This window comes from Haemorhous mexicanus, chromosome 10 (assembly GCF_027477595.1).
Source record: "Haemorhous mexicanus isolate bHaeMex1 chromosome 10, bHaeMex1.pri, whole genome shotgun sequence".
Lineage (NCBI taxonomy): Eukaryota > Metazoa > Chordata > Aves > Passeriformes > Fringillidae > Haemorhous > Haemorhous mexicanus.
The window spans coordinates 26,369,908-26,386,573 of NC_082350.1; the positions used below are offsets into that span (position 1 = coordinate 26,369,908).

Here is a 16,666-nt window from a genome sequence, read left to right on the forward strand (position 1 = left end):
CTTGCAGAGATTGAGATGTCTGAGGTATGAACTGAAACATTCTGATAAACATGAAAAATAAAGTAACCATGAAAAAATTAACAGGAACAATTGGTATATCCCCCTCAGCTGATACAATTTGCAGGTCTGTTTGATAGTAAAAAAATACTTTCCAAATATTTTCTTTTCCTTTTGAACATTCTTTGGCTGTGAGCCTCAATAGGCAGTGATGTATCTGCCAACCCACATTATTCAGTTAAGAAGTTTTGAAATAGAAGGAGATTTGCAGAGAAGTTTCCTTGGTGGCAGTTTTGAAGTGTAGGTCTGGGATAGCAGGTAAAATCCTGAGATGCCTGTACACTGCCAACATAAATAGAAAGTGTATTTAAAGAGGGGAGATTATCCATTCCTTGACAGGGCTGTCCTACCTACTCTGTTGTCAGGTCTTAGTAACAGTTTTATTGGGAGGTCAGTCCAGCACAAATGACACCCAGAAAAGCTCTTCTGCTGGAAAACAAAGCCTTCAAACCTCCAAAAGGAGCTGTAAGGACCTATATGTGACCATCAGCTTGGACATGTCTCAGAAGCAGCATGAGCCGGTGGAGATCTCTGAAGCTTCACTGAGTTTCTTTGTGGAAAACTTGTTATGGCATTCCAGTCATCCTCCAGCCTTTGTGTATCCTCCAGGATGGCTGAGAGCACAAACAGTTCACGTGTCATTGTGTTGCACCTGCAAATCCACAGGAGAACAACAGTTCTCTGCAAACCAAGTTCAGCTGCTCTATGTCAGCAGCTGGCTTCCAAGTCAGAAAGCCTGTGCTGTGGGTCCACTCATTAACACTAAATACATGTTTAAGTAAACTTCTACATCCTATGGACATTTTTTCCATGCTATGGTTCCATTGGATAAAAGTGCTGAGCTCCTGGTACAGATGTTGGCACTCATCTCCCATTTGTTTCCATCTGTTTACCATGTGTTTGGTATTTTCCAGAAAAGAACCACCTCCCCACTGTGCTCCAAACCCAATTGTGCCCAGGTGTTTCCAGACAGCCCAGGCTACTCTGTCAGGCACCACTTTTACACCAGTACAAAATCCATGAGGAATAACAGAGCTGTGCAGAAATACTTGCAAGCAGAAGAATGCCACAAAGTGCAGCCACAGCTGGAACTCCCAGCCCTGCAGTGCCGAGGAATCCAGGGCAGGCTGAGCTCAGTGCTGCTGCAGCCCAGAGCAGGGGTGCACGGAGCACAGCACCCAGGAGTCCAGGAGTGCACTCAGACCATGCCAGCACAAGTGGGACAGAGCTGGCCATCCTTCCTGGAGTCTCCCAGAAAGCCACAGGTGGCCACTGCCTAAAGAACACTGCAGTCCTTCCTTGCTGCTCACAGGTACAGGGTGCATGCCTATAGCATCCTGCAATTAGCAGCCTCCCCCCTTCAGACCCCCAACAGGACTGTGTTGAGCCTCATCATTTGCCAGCTGGGGTGTCAGCCAAGGGGAAATTGTGCCTCATGAGGGCTGGTGCCCACATGAGCCCTTTGTGTTATAGCAGTAGGACAGCAATAAAAATGTTGTATAAAAACCCCAGGGCCTTTCAAAGCATTTCCAAATGCTGCCCCAATTTCCCTGCTGGGTGTCAGGTTCTAGGAAGCAGCCACCCACACAAAGCAACTGTGGAGCCACATCTAAGACTGCCTCACCTGTGGTACAGAAAGAGCTGACAATGGCATTAGCATGAAACTAAAATTAGAGGCTAATTGGGTTCTGCAGTCACTGAAATTGATGACAGCTCAGTAATTAACATCCCTGGATTTTCTTGACTAAAATAAACCTAAAATCTGCTCCCATTCATGCTTCTCCCTGCTCCGTGAGCAAGCACTGCGTGAGCCTGGCACGCTTTGCACACAGGGGAGTTCTGGCACCTCTGCCAGGCCTGTGGGGTTCCCAGCAGTTACTGGGGCAGGCACAGCTCTGGGAGAGACTGGGTATCTGCAAATCAGTATCGTTTCACAAAAATGGGATGTGATATTCAGTGCCAGGGCGTGGGAACCATCACTGGTGCAGAACACACAGACAAGACCATCCAACAGAAACGGTGGGAGGCAATGGCGCAGTGTCACCCGACCTTCGTGCAGTGAGGCCAGAGCAGTGCTGCTGCTGCTGCTCCCAGCAAAACAGGGAGATACCAGCAATGAAAAGTGAGGGACTAAAAGCATCTGCTCAGGATGTCAGTGGGACACAGGCCCAAGCCTCGATCAGTACTTCTTGAGAGTGAATCAGAACATCTTCCGTTAAGGAGGGCAATGACACCTACTGAAAGGCACATGAACCTTCCACTGGACCTCCCTGGGGGGCATCACACATTTGGGGCACAGAAAAACACACTCTGTTTAACTGTGCTTGTTATTTTCAAATCGAATGGGTTGTTGTCCAAGATCCATAATGAGAGACCAAAGGCACTGCCATTAGAGCTGCAAGCTCTGCCTTACACAATGTGCTGAAGACTTGCTGTGCAGGATATGGCCACGTGCAGCCTCTTTCAGGCTTTCAGCATGTGTGCTATGCTCACCTGCCTGTGCTCATCTGCAATTTGTGCAAGAGTTCTATGGTCTCATTTTTAGTTCATTATTCTGCACAACATTTGGAGTCTCTGATGCATAAAAACATCTTATAGTGGTACATTCAGCAAAGCCACGGCATGCTTCTGCCTCCACTCACAGCTGAAGGCTCTGGCAGAGCTGTGCTTCCAAAGCCAGCTGTGCTTCCAAGGCCAATTTTATCTGCACTGTCTGGTCCAGATGTTGCCAGGGGCTCTTCATGAGAACCTCCCAGTTCTGCTGCGACCCACGAGGCAGGGAAGGGGCTCGGTACGAGGCCTGTTTCCCACCTCAGCTGTGATGAAGCGTGGGTCAGGGCTGGGCCCCCCTGCTGCTCCTGCTCCCAGAGGGGAACTCCCTGCCATCACCATGCAGCTCACTGCAGTCACTTGCTCCACTCTCCTCCTCCCTTCTCCTACACTTGCTGCAGGCACAAAATGTTCCAGGCTCCCAGAGCCATGCCTGGGGCATGCCAAGTCCATATGCTGCTGTCCCTTTCACACACATTTCCAAAGGGCAAAAAAATTCACTCCTTGGAGATCCCCTTCTCTGTGCACAGTTCATCAAGCAGAAAGAACAAACCTGGCCAAGATGGCCACAAAAATGTGTCATTGTTTAGAAAGGCTTCACTTGACACCCAAAGATATTAATGATATTATTTTGGGGTAAGTGGTATAACCAGGTCTATTTCCAGTGCAACGTGCCTAACTTTTTCCTAAGTAAATTGCTTTTGTACTCATTTGGTTTACAACTCTTGGTGTGACAGGAAGAAAAATGTCTGCATGCATATTATATATATTATACTACAGACATCCATTCCTCCCACCATTTGTATCAGTATTTCAGACTATGATCAGAGCACTCTTGGCTTTGTTCTAAAACTCACCCCCACAGATTATGAGCAAACAAGTTTCTGCACTAAAATCCAAGGCTCACACTGTCCCTGGCTGTCCCTGGCAGTTAACCCTGTTGGAGATGCCTGCTCTGTGCTGGCTCTGAGGGGACCATGACGTTCTGCTGTCACTGTGGGCACAGGGGCTGCAGTCCCTCCCTGTGGCTCTGGCTCCCTCCATGCCCCACTCTGCAGATGCCATCGGGCTCTGTCCCCAGGAGCATCAGCACGGGAACTGAGGCCTCAGTTACAGCTGGCTGCAAAACACAGACTGTTAACAGCATGGACTTTAAGTGCCACATCTTTTCTTGACTGATGCTCCCAGCTGATGGTGAGTTCATATTTCAAGGTACATCACATTCATCAGTGTCACAGACAATTGCTGCCTTAAGAATCAACAAAATCCTTCTTTCCATTGAGCCTCACCTGAAGAATCCCCCATGCAAGGAATGTGTCTGACAGCTCTCTGGGAAGCAGCATAAAGACCCGTGTGCTGGTTGAAAGCTCAGGCCCAGGGCTGGAAATGTCCTGCTGAGCAGCAGCAATCGCAGCTCACGTCACAACATTCCCAGTAACAACAGCTGAAGATCCCTGTTTCAAAGTGACTGAACGTTATAGCCAAAGCTGAACTCTTGTACTCATCACTGCAGCAGCCCCATGGGGCTCATTCCCCTCCCTGTCCCCTAACCTATGTGAATTATCCTCCCAAGCTGCTATTTTTCTACCAACAATATGCACATCTTTTCAAAGGTAAAGTGGAAATCCCTGCAAGTATTTCTGGTACCACTTCCAGTCAGAAATAACAGTAATCTGATCCACAAGTGAATTGCATTTCTGTTGCTGAATTCCTTTGTACGAGTATCTCTGCTTTGAAAGAGTTTGGCAGCAGTGAGGCACAGGCTAATTTTACTTATAAGGTGTGAATCAAAGAAGATTTGCAAGTTTCTGAGTCACAGAAAGGAAGCATCTGTGGCCTTTCACCGCTCCTGTCAAGAGAAATGTCACGGTTCAGCTGTTTCAGATGTGATTCCAGACCGCTCACTGCGCCCTGCAGATCCCATCTCCCACCACGCTCACGCTCTCCCCAGGAGACCAGGACAGCTCCAGTCCTCTCTGGGGACTGGGGAACTCCCAGCCTTGCTCAAACCTGCTGCTGGCAATGGGTGCATCACCATGGGCTGCAGGGTGAGAGAGCTGAATAAATTATTAATTTGGCAGAATTCAGCAGACACTTTGTAGGAAAAAGGGGTGACCAAGGAAAGGGTGAGCTCTGTCCCACATCACACAGCACTGAAATCCCTGGGAAGCTGAGGGCCTGAGCTACAAACACTGCTGCAGCAGCAGCAAACTCCCAGGGTCTGCACCGTGCCCACAGCCTGACTCTGCTACCATGTAAACAAGGGACTACAATCACCCAACTCCTTCTGTGCCCCCATGCTGCCAGGAGAGCTCCCACCCGAGGCTGGGCTGCCCTGAGTGTGGGGACAGCTCTGCTGCACGGCTGTGCTAGCCCCAAGGACAACACACAGGTGCTCAGCTCCACTTCCTCCAGTCCCAAAGACTGGGATGCTGTTGAGGCCACGCTTAGTCAGCAGCGGGCTAAACCCAAACGTGGGAGCTCACTCTGCCCAAGAGATGGGGTGGGACAGCCTGTACCTGCCCACGGTGCCTGGCAGCATGGCCTTCCCCGTGGCTCCCAGGTGTGCAGGTGCTCCTCTCACTTCTTATCTCTTCACCTGCTGCTGATGGCAGACCTGATCTCCTCCAGGCCTGCAGGGATATGCCAAGTGCTGGGATGTTACAGCATGTCACTCCAGTGCCACCACCTGCTGCTCTCCAACTCCAACTGATCCTTCTGCTGCCCTGTCCCTGGGGTGACAACACCATCTTCTGCCTGAAAACAGGTCCTCAGGGTTTGCAGACAGCAGGCATGGTATAAAAACTGCTCAGCAGCACCAGCAGGAGTGGAGGGCCCTCCACCTTCCAGTCTGTGGGATCTGCCCACTGAATACATGGATGAATTCTCCCATAAAAGTCAGTATGGGGCATGCTTATCTGGCCTAAGTATTTCCATTCACTGCCACCTTCAGCCTCATCCAGCACAGCTCCATGGCTCCACAGCCCCTGTCAAACCAAACTCTTCCCTGGTAGTCTGTGGAGATGTGTCTTTGTCATCTGCAGTTTATTCCTTGATTTCTGGCATGTATTTTCAGTGCTTCCTCTTGAAAGCTTTTGCAGATTTCCCTGGGCTTCCCCCTAACCTCTGTGAGCAAAGCCTCACACAGTTTAATTGCTGACAGCTGTGTCAGAAGTTTTTTGGTTTTTTTTTTAACGTTCCTCTTGCTGCAGCACACGAGCCACTACACAAAGGGCTGCCTGGCTGTGTAATGCACCAAAATGTGGAAAGCAGACCATGTCTTCTCAAGGGGAGGTTTTGGGGTGTTTAACTGTTTGTGATGTTTTTCAGAGATAATTGCAGCTCCACACATGAAAATGCTGACAAATACAAGGCAGCTGAGCAAACAAGTGAAAAGCTTTAAGTACTGGGTTGGATAAAAGTGAACCTCTCCTCCTTTCCAGGAATTTGCATTTTGGTTTCACGGTAAAGAAAAATCCAGTTAAAAGGAAAAAAAAGAAACTCACTTATGATTTTTTTTCCCAAGCAAAAGATGGGAAATGCAGGGGACTAGATTGATATCCCTTTTCTGCCAGGCTGAACTCAAATCTGAAACATCTGTTCACATAACTTGAGACAAGCTCTCCCAGGCAAATAATGTAAGCTCAAACTCTTCCTGCCATCGGTGCAGAACTATCAGTTAACTTTTTGTGGAAGCCTAAGAATCCAGACACTTCTCATGTTCCCTGCAAGCACTGAATAACATGGGTTCTCACTACCAGCAAATCACTTGCAAAGAGAAATTAGCACCTTTTCCTAGTATTCTAAATCCTAAAATCTTGCTGCACACATTATCCTTCAGGAGTTATTCAAACTGGGCAGCACCAGGTATATAGAACAGTATCTCACCCAGCACAGCAGGGTTAACTCAGGTGATTGCAGATATCAAGGACAGGGGAAAATATTCCGTTTTCAATATAGAATCACAGACTAGTTTGTGTTGGAAGACGCCTTTAAAAACCATCTTGTCCCCCAACCCCACCATCAGCAGGGTCACCTCCCCCTATCCCAGGCTGCCCCAAGCCCTGTCCTGGCCTTGAACACTTGAAGGATGGGCAGCCACAGCTGCCCTGGACAGCCTGGTTCCCTGTTCAGCTACAATCTGCAAGCAAAGAGTAGGATCCTAGCAGGAAGTATTGAGAAGCAAATTTGCTTGCAGAACTTGCAAACAGGCCTGAGTTCAGGGCTCACACCCCTCACTGCATCCCCAAGCTTGGCAGAAGGGGACCTATGGCTCATGCAGAGCTCCATTCTCATATAAATGCCTGGGCATGGGTAAGTAGAGAAGAAACATGTCTTGGCTGTACAAGGAGAGGAGATTCAGAAGCAGAGCACTGGCACATCAGGCAAGAAGCCCCAGAACTGTGCACTATCCTGACCCTGTTCTTGCTCCTGCAGCCCTCCAAGAACTCTCTGTATTCAACCTGTTTTGGAGCATGAACCCCATCCTGTCAGATAATCAGACTGGAAATCAGGGTTCCTCTCAGATTCTGCTTCCAATTCTGTGTGTGTGTACAAGCCACTTTGTTTCCATGCTGTTTTCTCCAGCCTCACATGACATGATGTACATGGGGACTGTCCCCAGCTACAGACCTGCACAATGTCCCAGTCAGGGAACTGGATTGGAAGTGAAGGGCTCTGGAAACCACAGGGGAGAAGAGAAAAAGAAGAAAGAAAAAAAGAAAAAAAGAAGAGCGCATGCAGCTCACCGTACCCAGCAGCTTTCCCGTGCGGAGGAACGCCATCCTGGTTGTTTTTGCCTTCTCCCCACACAGCGGTAGATGGAGCCCTGCCGCCCTGCTCTCGCCAGGATGCAGCAGCAGCAGCCGAGATCCGGGCTGCACTCACCCTGCCAGGACCTGCCAGCGCTGCTGCAGCCACAAACCCGGGGCTCACACCGGAGGGAGCTCGGGCTCGCTGCTCCTGCCTGACTCAGGAAATTCTCCGGAACTTGTGACTAACAAAGCTATTCGACTAACCACAATACTGCCTTTTTTTCCATTTAGGCATTGGGTAATGTTTCTTTCTTTTGTTAACTGTCATGAGGATTACACGGAATTCACCAGTTTTATTTCTTTTACAAAATAAGGAACGGCAAGGTTTGCTTGCCATACATTGGAAGAACATGGCTGTGAGCACTGGAGACTTCTTATCCAGAGGACTTCACAGGAACCAGAGGTCAGGGGATCCACGGCTCGCAGCTCTGATACCTGCAGCTTGTGTGTGACAGCAGGACAGAGAAGGGATGGAGAACTCTGGCTGCCATTTGCATCTCTGCAAGATGGGAAAAATTATAAATGTCTGTGTTGATTTTCTCTCCCCACCTCCATCTCCGAGTGCTCCTGCAAGTGACGCCAGTACAGCCTGCACGGATGCAGGCAGCCTCTGGAGTCCTGCACCAGGACTTCCACTGCAGCTCCATCAAGACATGTCAGCCAGGTCTTCTACAGCAACAGCTCACAAATGGAATATTTCACAGCAGTGAGAGCAAAATCCACAGAATCACAGAACATGCTGAGTTGGAAGGGACCCACAAGGACCGCGGAGTCCAACTCCTGGTCTTGCAGCATCACACAATGTTCCTGAAGGTATTGTCCAAATGCTCCTTGACCTCTGCCAGGCTTGATGCTGTGACCACTTCTCTGGGAAGCCTGTTCCAATGCCCAACCACACACTTCCTTTAATATCTAACCTAAACCTCCTCTGACAACTTCAGGCCATTCCTTCAGGTCCTGCCACTGGTCACCACAGAGAAGAGATCACCTTCTGCCCCTCCTCCTCTCCTCATGAGGCAGCTGTAGACTGTGATGAAGTCTCCCTTCAGTCTTCTCCAGGCTTAACCCTCAGACATTCCTCATCTGGCTTCCCCTCAAAGCCCTTCACCATCGTTGCCCTCCTTTGGACACTAACAGCTTAATGCCTCTCTGTTGTGGTGGCCAGGGCTGTTCCCAGCACTGGAGGTGAGGCTGCCCCAGCTCAGAGCAGGGCAGGACAATCCCTGCCTTGGCCAGCTGGCCATGCTGTGCCTGGTGCCCCCAGACACGCCTGCCCCTCCTGGCTGCAGGGCACTGCTGACTCATGTGCAACTTTCTGCCAGCACGGACCCCAGTGAGCCTGCAGATCCAGGGAGCCCCTTCCCAGGTGCAGAATCTGGCACTGGCCCTTGCTGAACGTCCCAAGTTTGGTGATTGCCCAGCCCTCTAATTTGCTGAGGTCTCTCTGCAGGCCTCCCTGACTTCGCGGGAGTCAACATCCCCTCTCAGTTTTTATTGTCTGCAAACTTGATAATATCCCTCCAGTCCTGCATCCAAGTAATTTATGAAGATGCTGAAGAGCCCAGGGCCAAGGGTGGAGCCCTGCAGAACTCCACGAAGGGCCTGGTGCCAGCCTCGTGCCACCCTCTGCACCTGAGCCGTGAGCCCGCTGCTCGCCCATCCCCTGACATGCTTATCCAGCAGTGAGATGGACAGTTTGTCCAGAAGGGTCTTATGAGAGACAGTATTGAAAGCTTTACTGAAATCTCCAAAGATTACTTTGAGTGACTCTCCTTGATCAGCTAGGGGGGTTACTTTGTAACAAAAGGAAATCAGGTTTGATAAGCAGGACTTTCCTCTCATAAAGCTGTGCTGGCCTAGACTGCGCTCTCTTTTTTCTGAATTTTTGTTAGTTTTGTTGGAGGTTGGTTTTTTGGTTTGGTTGGTTGGTTTCCAAGGGCACCGTGCACATCCTGCTTCATTCTGCTGCACATCCAAGTGCAGGCTTGACTGTGTATAAGAGCAATCCATGCTGCCAGGGAAGGCTACCCTCAAAGCCAGCGTGCAACCTGTTGTTCTCTGGAAACACGCACTGCTAGGCAAGCAGTGGATAAAACCATATTTTGTCTTGTTTTAGATTCTTTGAAGAAGACTATGTTATGCAGGTAGGAAAACTGAGAATATTGCAGTTGCTCAAGATGCTGGAGATTATATTTGCCAGCAAGGTAACTCAATATATATCTACTCTGGCACTCAATAATTAAAGAGAGGCCCCCAGCAGTGAATTGCAGGATGATCTGCTGACAGCAGCAGCTCTCCACACCAGAGAGGGGCCAAAACCTTCAGTCAGGCACTCACAACCACACACCTCATCTGCACAGTCCAGCTTCAAAATGTGAGTGGGCAGTGGTTTTAGCAGTACTGATTTTTCATTTCTCCAAACAGAAATTAACAGAAGAAGGGAGATTAGGCACCCCTCCCTGAAGACAAGGGGTTTCTACTGATTAGCCTAGAAGTGACTGACTTTCTGAATTCAAGACCTTATGCTACCTCTGATCCTGCCCCTGATCCTGACTAGATCTAATGGTCTGTTCATACAGAATCCATGTCCCACCCCTAACTGAGTAAAAATCTAGGTGAGGACTTTGGCATTTGATCTTTACAAAGCAGAAGCTAACAACTGACAAATTAAATACTTTGGAGTAGTGAAAATTAAACAGTCCTGCAGTCACGAGTGTTGGCATATGGAAAGCTGCCACTGAGCTAATAATGGAATTGTTTGCCACAGCACAGAGGGAGCTCTGGGCATCCCAGAGCAGCCACACATCTGGAGACTGGGAACACAGCCATGAGCAACCTATGCTCGAGTAGCACATTCTTGCCACCTTCCTGCCAGCTGCTCATCTCTCACCACAGGCCCAGGGCAGAGGCTCACAAGCAGTAATGTGGCACTGGGGACAAACTGGAGAGCCACATGCACAAAGGAGGGTCCCTCAGTAGAACCCTGCCTGTCTGCATACCCCTGCTTGACTTACTTCACCAAAAAATGGGCATCTGGCTCGTTTGTCACACTCTGCATGTGCACATTCAGGACACCAGCCACTTTCACAGGCTCTTTCAGGTACCTGTGAGGGGTGTAAAGTGCTGGGGGATGAATGCTCCTGGCTCACTCCAGCCTGGCCCCTGCACAATTTTCATGCATGCAGCAGAACCACACTGCTCAGGAAAGGGAGGATAATCAGAGCCAGGAAGTGGAAGATGAACCAAACTTGCAGATCTCACTCACAACCAGAGACAGAGAACAATTTCCAGACAGGTGGGCATGGAGCTTGCACAAGGTGTTCACCCATCAATGAATGACAGAGAAAACAAAATCAGGACAGTGGATGCAGGCAGACAGCAAACAGGACAGTCACCAGCAGCTGCCTGCAGAAAGAGCCCAGGCAGGGATGGGAAGACCAAAGCATGGACTGTGCTACAGGAGGCAGCAGCAAGAACATGGATGTACACTGACAGTACTCACAAGGCTCAGAAAAGAAAGCTGATGTGGAACTGGCTTGTTCATCTTTTCCATGAGGGGAAACACTTCAGCCTCAGCACAAGCACTGTCTGCTCCCACCAGGCTCCATCCTGGGACCACACAAATAAAGAATGCCAGAGTGTTACTTGGGCCTTTGCAGGCTCCAAAGCAATCAGCTGCTCAGTTTTTCGTGTCTCAGACCGTGGATGTTTCAGCCTCCTACGTAAAGCAAGCTGGTCAGCCAGAGCCAGCTGCTGCAAGTACCACAGGACAAGTGGCCTGTCCAGGGCCAGGGGGCCTTGGGCCACTGGGGGCCACCAGCCTGCCTCAGCCAGACAAAAATCCTCCATTTTCAATCCAAATACATAACAACTGAGTAAAGAGGCAAGAAATAAGAAGGGCAACCAGCTCACACAAGAACATATACAGCACTGTCTTCAGCTCCCATTTTTCAATTACTTTTCTGCTTTATGGCCCCTAACACAAGAGGAAAAATGAAGGTGAGCTGCAGAAAGCAATCAGTCTCTTAGTTTCTCATGCATTCACACCAAAGCAGAGCTTGGACCAGGGACACCCTCAGGAAGTGCTGGAAAACACATCCAAAGCTTTGTGAAGAATTGCTCTTACAGAACACAGGTTGTTTTGGAAATCACAAGCAAAAGACACTGAAGTGTAACAAGTTTTTGAAAGGTCAGCAGAAAATTCCTATGGCATTTCATACACAATAAAACCTTATGACTTCAAAATGTGAATCAGGAATACCATAAAGAAGCCTTACCAGAAGTCACAAGTGAATCCTAGGGACTTTGATCTAAGCTGGAATCTGGCTGCTTCAAATCTTGCTGCAGAAAGCTTCATAACCCTGAAATCAACAGAAAGGACCCAGCAATAAAGTACATGTAAGAATAAGACCCATTGGGTCTTACTGGCCTAAATCTGATTTAGTAAAACCAGGATAAGATAGGATGCTAGCCTTGGTTTCACTGGTTCTGAGCTGTCCCTCAGATAGCATCTGTAGTAGAGGAGCTGTACTCTAAAATTAGACAATGAATTAGCTATATTTTTAAAGGATCAAATTCTTTGTATACTTCTCACCAAAAGCTGACTCAAGCAGCCTTCTCTTTAGTGACTGCACAGCTAGATTTTGGGGCAGCATGTACTTGCATTGGGCCAAATTGCTACAATTTGCCTCTTCACTTCAAGGGAAGGTTTTCTGGGGAGAGAGCACTGGCAGTAACGAGCAAGGCCTGGGGCCCCAACAGCACAAACTGCAGTTCACTCTAACATACCAGCCATTCCAGATTTCACTCTAACCTACCTTACACACAGGCAGAGGTTTCATCAGCTGAAATTTCACTTTGTGCAGAAGGTGATTGTCTGGCACACATGCAGCACCAGCCTGCACAATGGCTCAGCAGCCCCTGGGCTTTCAAGGCTGGGAGAGGGCTCCAGTCCTGGGGTGTTACAGGTATCAGATATTTGTGTGCATGAAACAGGTACACAGTTGCCCCAAATCTGGTATTTGTATGTGCAGCTTGGAAATCTAAAATCAAAAGTTTTTTATAAAAAATTTGGCCATCAAAACAGGAAAGCAAAAGAATATATGGGCAGAAATCTAATTTCAAATGACAACCAATATGGATATCAGTTATCAACATAGGCCTTGAAAAACACTCAGAATAAAGCAGGGATGTCCCATGGTTTTTTCCTTTTCACCCAAAGACAGCCTAAAGCAGCAGCTTTGGTCATTTGCTTCCCAGAGTTTCTCAGGTTATGATGTAAGGAGACAAAAGACATCTGTGACTGATCACTGCCTCTCTGCCTCTCTGTACTTCATCCCTCTCTCCACCAAGTGCTTTTTTTACCTTTTCTCGCTATGCCAGTCCTGGTTTTCCTTCCGGATGGCAAACATCCATCTCCTGTCTGCACTCACTTGCAGGAAGCAGCAAGCCTGCTGCCTCACTCCCCACAGCACTGAAACAAGTGACATGAGACTGAGCTTCACTATAACCACCAACGTACCTAACCCACTGAAAACTGTGGGGCCAAGCCTGCATGACAGGCTGCTTGCAGAAGTCTCAGACTTGGGGTACAACAGAGCACCAGTTTTAGGTGTATGTTATGTGGTAGATGGAGGCCACTCATTCTGCTGTTAGAGGCACATGAACACAGAAAAACAGTGTTAGACCCAGAATTAGCAGCTGACCAATGCCATGTCAGGAGAGATTAATCCTGTAGCACCAGATACTAAAGTCTTTTCAGAGCATGCCACCTCTGGATCATAAGATCAGGAGACACAGACACACTGTAGAGATGATAAATAAAGCCCAGCCAAAAAAAAGAGTTACAAAGCCATCCTTATTTCCATCATGAGACCTAGACCAGGATGGAAGCTCTGTTCTATGTGCCCCACAGTCATCACTACCTTCCTCCTTTGAGGGCCTCTCACCTCAGTAACCCGGCACCCTCTGGAGAGAGTTGTGAGCTGTCTCACCAGGCCACAGCAAAGGCCAGCAGAGAGCACCAAGCCTAAACCTCCCAGGCTGAAGTCATTTGAAGACAAAAGCACACATAGAAAAACCTCCCATCTAAAACACGGGTTACAAAAGCCAAGCAGTACTGCAATCAAATGCCATCCTTATTCCATCACAGCTTGAAATAGATTGGGTAAGAGGCAAACAAGTGCAGAAATCCCGAGCTGCTGCCAGTGACCGCGCAGCAGGCTGGGCACCGCGGCTCGCTTCGCTTCCAGCACTGCAGCGCTGCCAGGGAAAGCCTCCAGGAGCTCTGGACTCTCAGCACGCCCAGGGGAACCTTGCTGCTGAGCTGCACATTGCAGAGGCCAGGGAAAGCCTCCGTCATCCTCCAGGAGCTCTGGACTCTCAGCACGCCCAGGGGAACCTTGCTGCTGAGCTGCACATTGCAGAGGCTCCACAGGCCCCAGCAGTACAGGCTGAACATGCTCAGACCTCCGGAGCACCCTCAGCTAACAGGACACGGGCAAAATTGCCCTTATTTCGTTTACCTAGTCCATAGAACAAAGGCTAGGCGCATGATTCATGGTCTTCCCAGATTTCTGAACCCCCTCTGTCAAGCCTAGGTAGTTCTCCTATTTTAGCTGCTGCCTGTACAGGCTTTGTTAGTGCTGGAGGCTGAGGCTTTGTACCAAGCCACAGGAGTTCAGTACATTCTGTTCACAGTGCCAAGGCACTGAATAACCACTTACATTTGCATTTGCCTAAACATAGCCTAAACATATTGCAAACAAATAGCAGGAATAAGTTTAGCACTTGAGGCACAATTAACAGCTAAAAACACCCATCAATAATTTGGTCCTTTTCAAAAAAGACCAGAAAAAGCTAATAAGAATAATTGAAATGGTATTTTTGTACTGCAGCAAAGAAAAGAATAAAAAGCCGAAGATATTTGCCAAGAACTTTAAAACCTATTTTTAACGAGTCAGTACATTTTTATGAGCTTATCTGTAGATAAGATAAGCTGCTAAATACCATTTCTGGGCTTTAGACTTTTTGCTACAGGCATGTTCAATCTCTGTTGCTGCCTGAGCCTGGCTGTTTTCCTCTGTAGCCGCAGCAGGATCACAGAGGTAGCCAGCCTCACAGCAGAGCTGCTGCATTATGAATCAGATCATGCTCACCGAGGAAAGGAGGCTGGAGTTGAGGGTGGGCTTGAGGGAGCCAAGAGACTCGGGTGCTATTCTTGGCAGCACCAGCGATTCGCCGCGTGACCTTGTGAGAGTGACTTAATCACGGCACGGCTCCGCTTCCAGCCCTCCGTGTCCGAGCGCAGCGCTGCGAGCCCCGCAGGCTCTGGCTCTCGCCAAGGGAGAAACACAACGAGGCTGTATGAAAAAGAAAGGAAATGATGCAGTGCATGAGGATGCAGTTACACTGCTGATTTCACAGGCAGCCTGGACTGTGTTTGGAACAAAGACTCTAACCCACGTAATAAAAGAGAGATAGCGTTTAAAAAAAGAGCAGCATCTCCTTAGTTATTTTATCCCTCTGGGCATTGAACGAGGCAGATACTACTGTAATCGAACGCCTGTGAGGTGCCTGGATGCTGCTACACCTGATGAGATTCATCCTCCCAACATCCCTGCATGAGCGGAGGAGGAGGCTGAGCCCTGTTTGGTCTGGAGCTGGTGTACAGAAGAACACTCCCACAGTTAAAGACAGCCCCTGTCGCAGTATGTGCGATGTGCACAGCGATGTTTCACTGCAGCTCCGCCCGGTAACAGCACAGGATAGAGCCCAGCCGAGCAGGAGAAATGCCCGCCCGCCGCTCCGTGCGCCCGCCCCGGGCAGCGGCCCGGCAGCACGGCGCTGCCCGGCCCTCCCGGAGCCCAGGGCCCCGCGGGATGGCAGCCGGGCTGCCGGGCACCGGGAGTGTCACTGAACCCATCTCAGCCGTGCCAGACAGCGAGTCAGTCCCGGGCACGCCCGGTACGGCCGCGGGCCGCTGTGCCCCGGGCCCGCCCGCAGCGCCCGGCGCCGCTGGAGCCCGGCGGGCCCCGGGCCGGGCTCGGGGGCTGTGCCAGGGCTCCCCTGGCTCTGCCGGCCGAGCTCAGGGGCTGCTGCCCACAGCCAAGAGCCAGCTCCGGGTGACTGCAGGAAGCCTTCAGCTCTGCTGCTGCACCACAGCAGGATTTCATTGCTCTGTAACAGAAGGCTCCAATTTTCACATCTTACCCCCACGTTCATACTTCAGGATCAGAACACACCACGGATCACACCTGGAAACCGCCCATTTAATCCTAGAGATTTTTTCCAACCTAAGCAATTCTATGAGTCCGTAAGACTGCTCTGCCTGGAACACCAGCCTCAGCCTCCACTGCAATAAACGGGAGTTTCCACGAAGGAGAAACCAGTCACACCTGCTGCGTTCTGGGGTTGGGATTGGTTGTTTTGTATCTACATTCACAAGGCCATTGTCATCTGTTATGCATGTGTGTGTCAAAGCTGTTTTTCAAAATACTGCCAGCCACAGCAGCAGAGAACTCGACTGCTGTCCGATTGCCACATCCAGTTTCAAAGCTCAGGCAGATCCCAGATTGCATCCTGCAGCCTGGATTCACAGCTCCACCTCAACATGCCACTGCATGTTTTATTGGAATGAGCTGCCTCCTCTTCCTGTGCGCCACATAATCTCACACTTGCTGTTTTCACTTCTTTACTTCTAGGTCAGCTGTACCTTTGCTGAGCAGAAATACTGCAATTCCAAGGAAAGCAACAGCCACAAGCCACTTCAAACAGTGACATTAGCCATGACTGCTAACACATGGCATAGCAAGGCTGCTGAGCAGGGACTGTCATAACCATTTTACAGATAGGAGAATGAAGCACTTCAGAAGGCAAGGATGTAAACTGGCACTTTCCAAGTGACCAGATTAACTGCTTTTGAATGCCAATAATCACTTGATTTTGCTCTCCATTTACCACGGAGCACATGTCAGTGACTCACTCTCCCCTCTGCCCCTGAACAGCCACACCTCTTCTCATCTCACCCCTTGATCAGTCACCAAACACACTGTTACTGGACAACCTCTCTGATAAATCAGCTACCCAATTAACTCAATTTGAATAAACTCTGTACCTCACCCAGACCAAGGTGGTGCACAAAGGGAACACCTATTTGAAGCCCTGCTCTGGCATACACTATTCACTGAATCCATCTTTGTTTTCTTTTTAATATTTTTAAGTGTTCCTTCATTGTACTCTACATT

The 16,666-nt window shown here is 49.3% G+C and overlaps 1 long non-coding RNA gene across 5 annotated transcripts in view; it reads right to left on the bottom strand.

The window, feature by feature from the left end:
- Window positions 1–16,666, bottom strand: part of LOC132331966 (uncharacterized) — a 58,368-nt gene that overhangs the window by 23,591 nt on the left and 18,111 nt on the right. For 4 of the 5 annotated variants that reach the window (XR_009487718.1, XR_009487719.1, XR_009487716.1 and 1 more), the window contains exons 2-4: window positions 14,579–14,782; window positions 11,699–11,782; window positions 10,924–11,030 (exon numbers count right to left, since the gene is read on the bottom strand). This is a non-coding gene — a long non-coding RNA (uncharacterized LOC132331966). Of the gene's footprint in view, window positions 1–10,923; window positions 11,031–11,698; window positions 11,783–12,238; window positions 12,455–14,578; window positions 14,783–16,666 lie in introns of all 5 variants that reach the window. The other variant, XR_009487717.1, reaches the window with a different exon arrangement.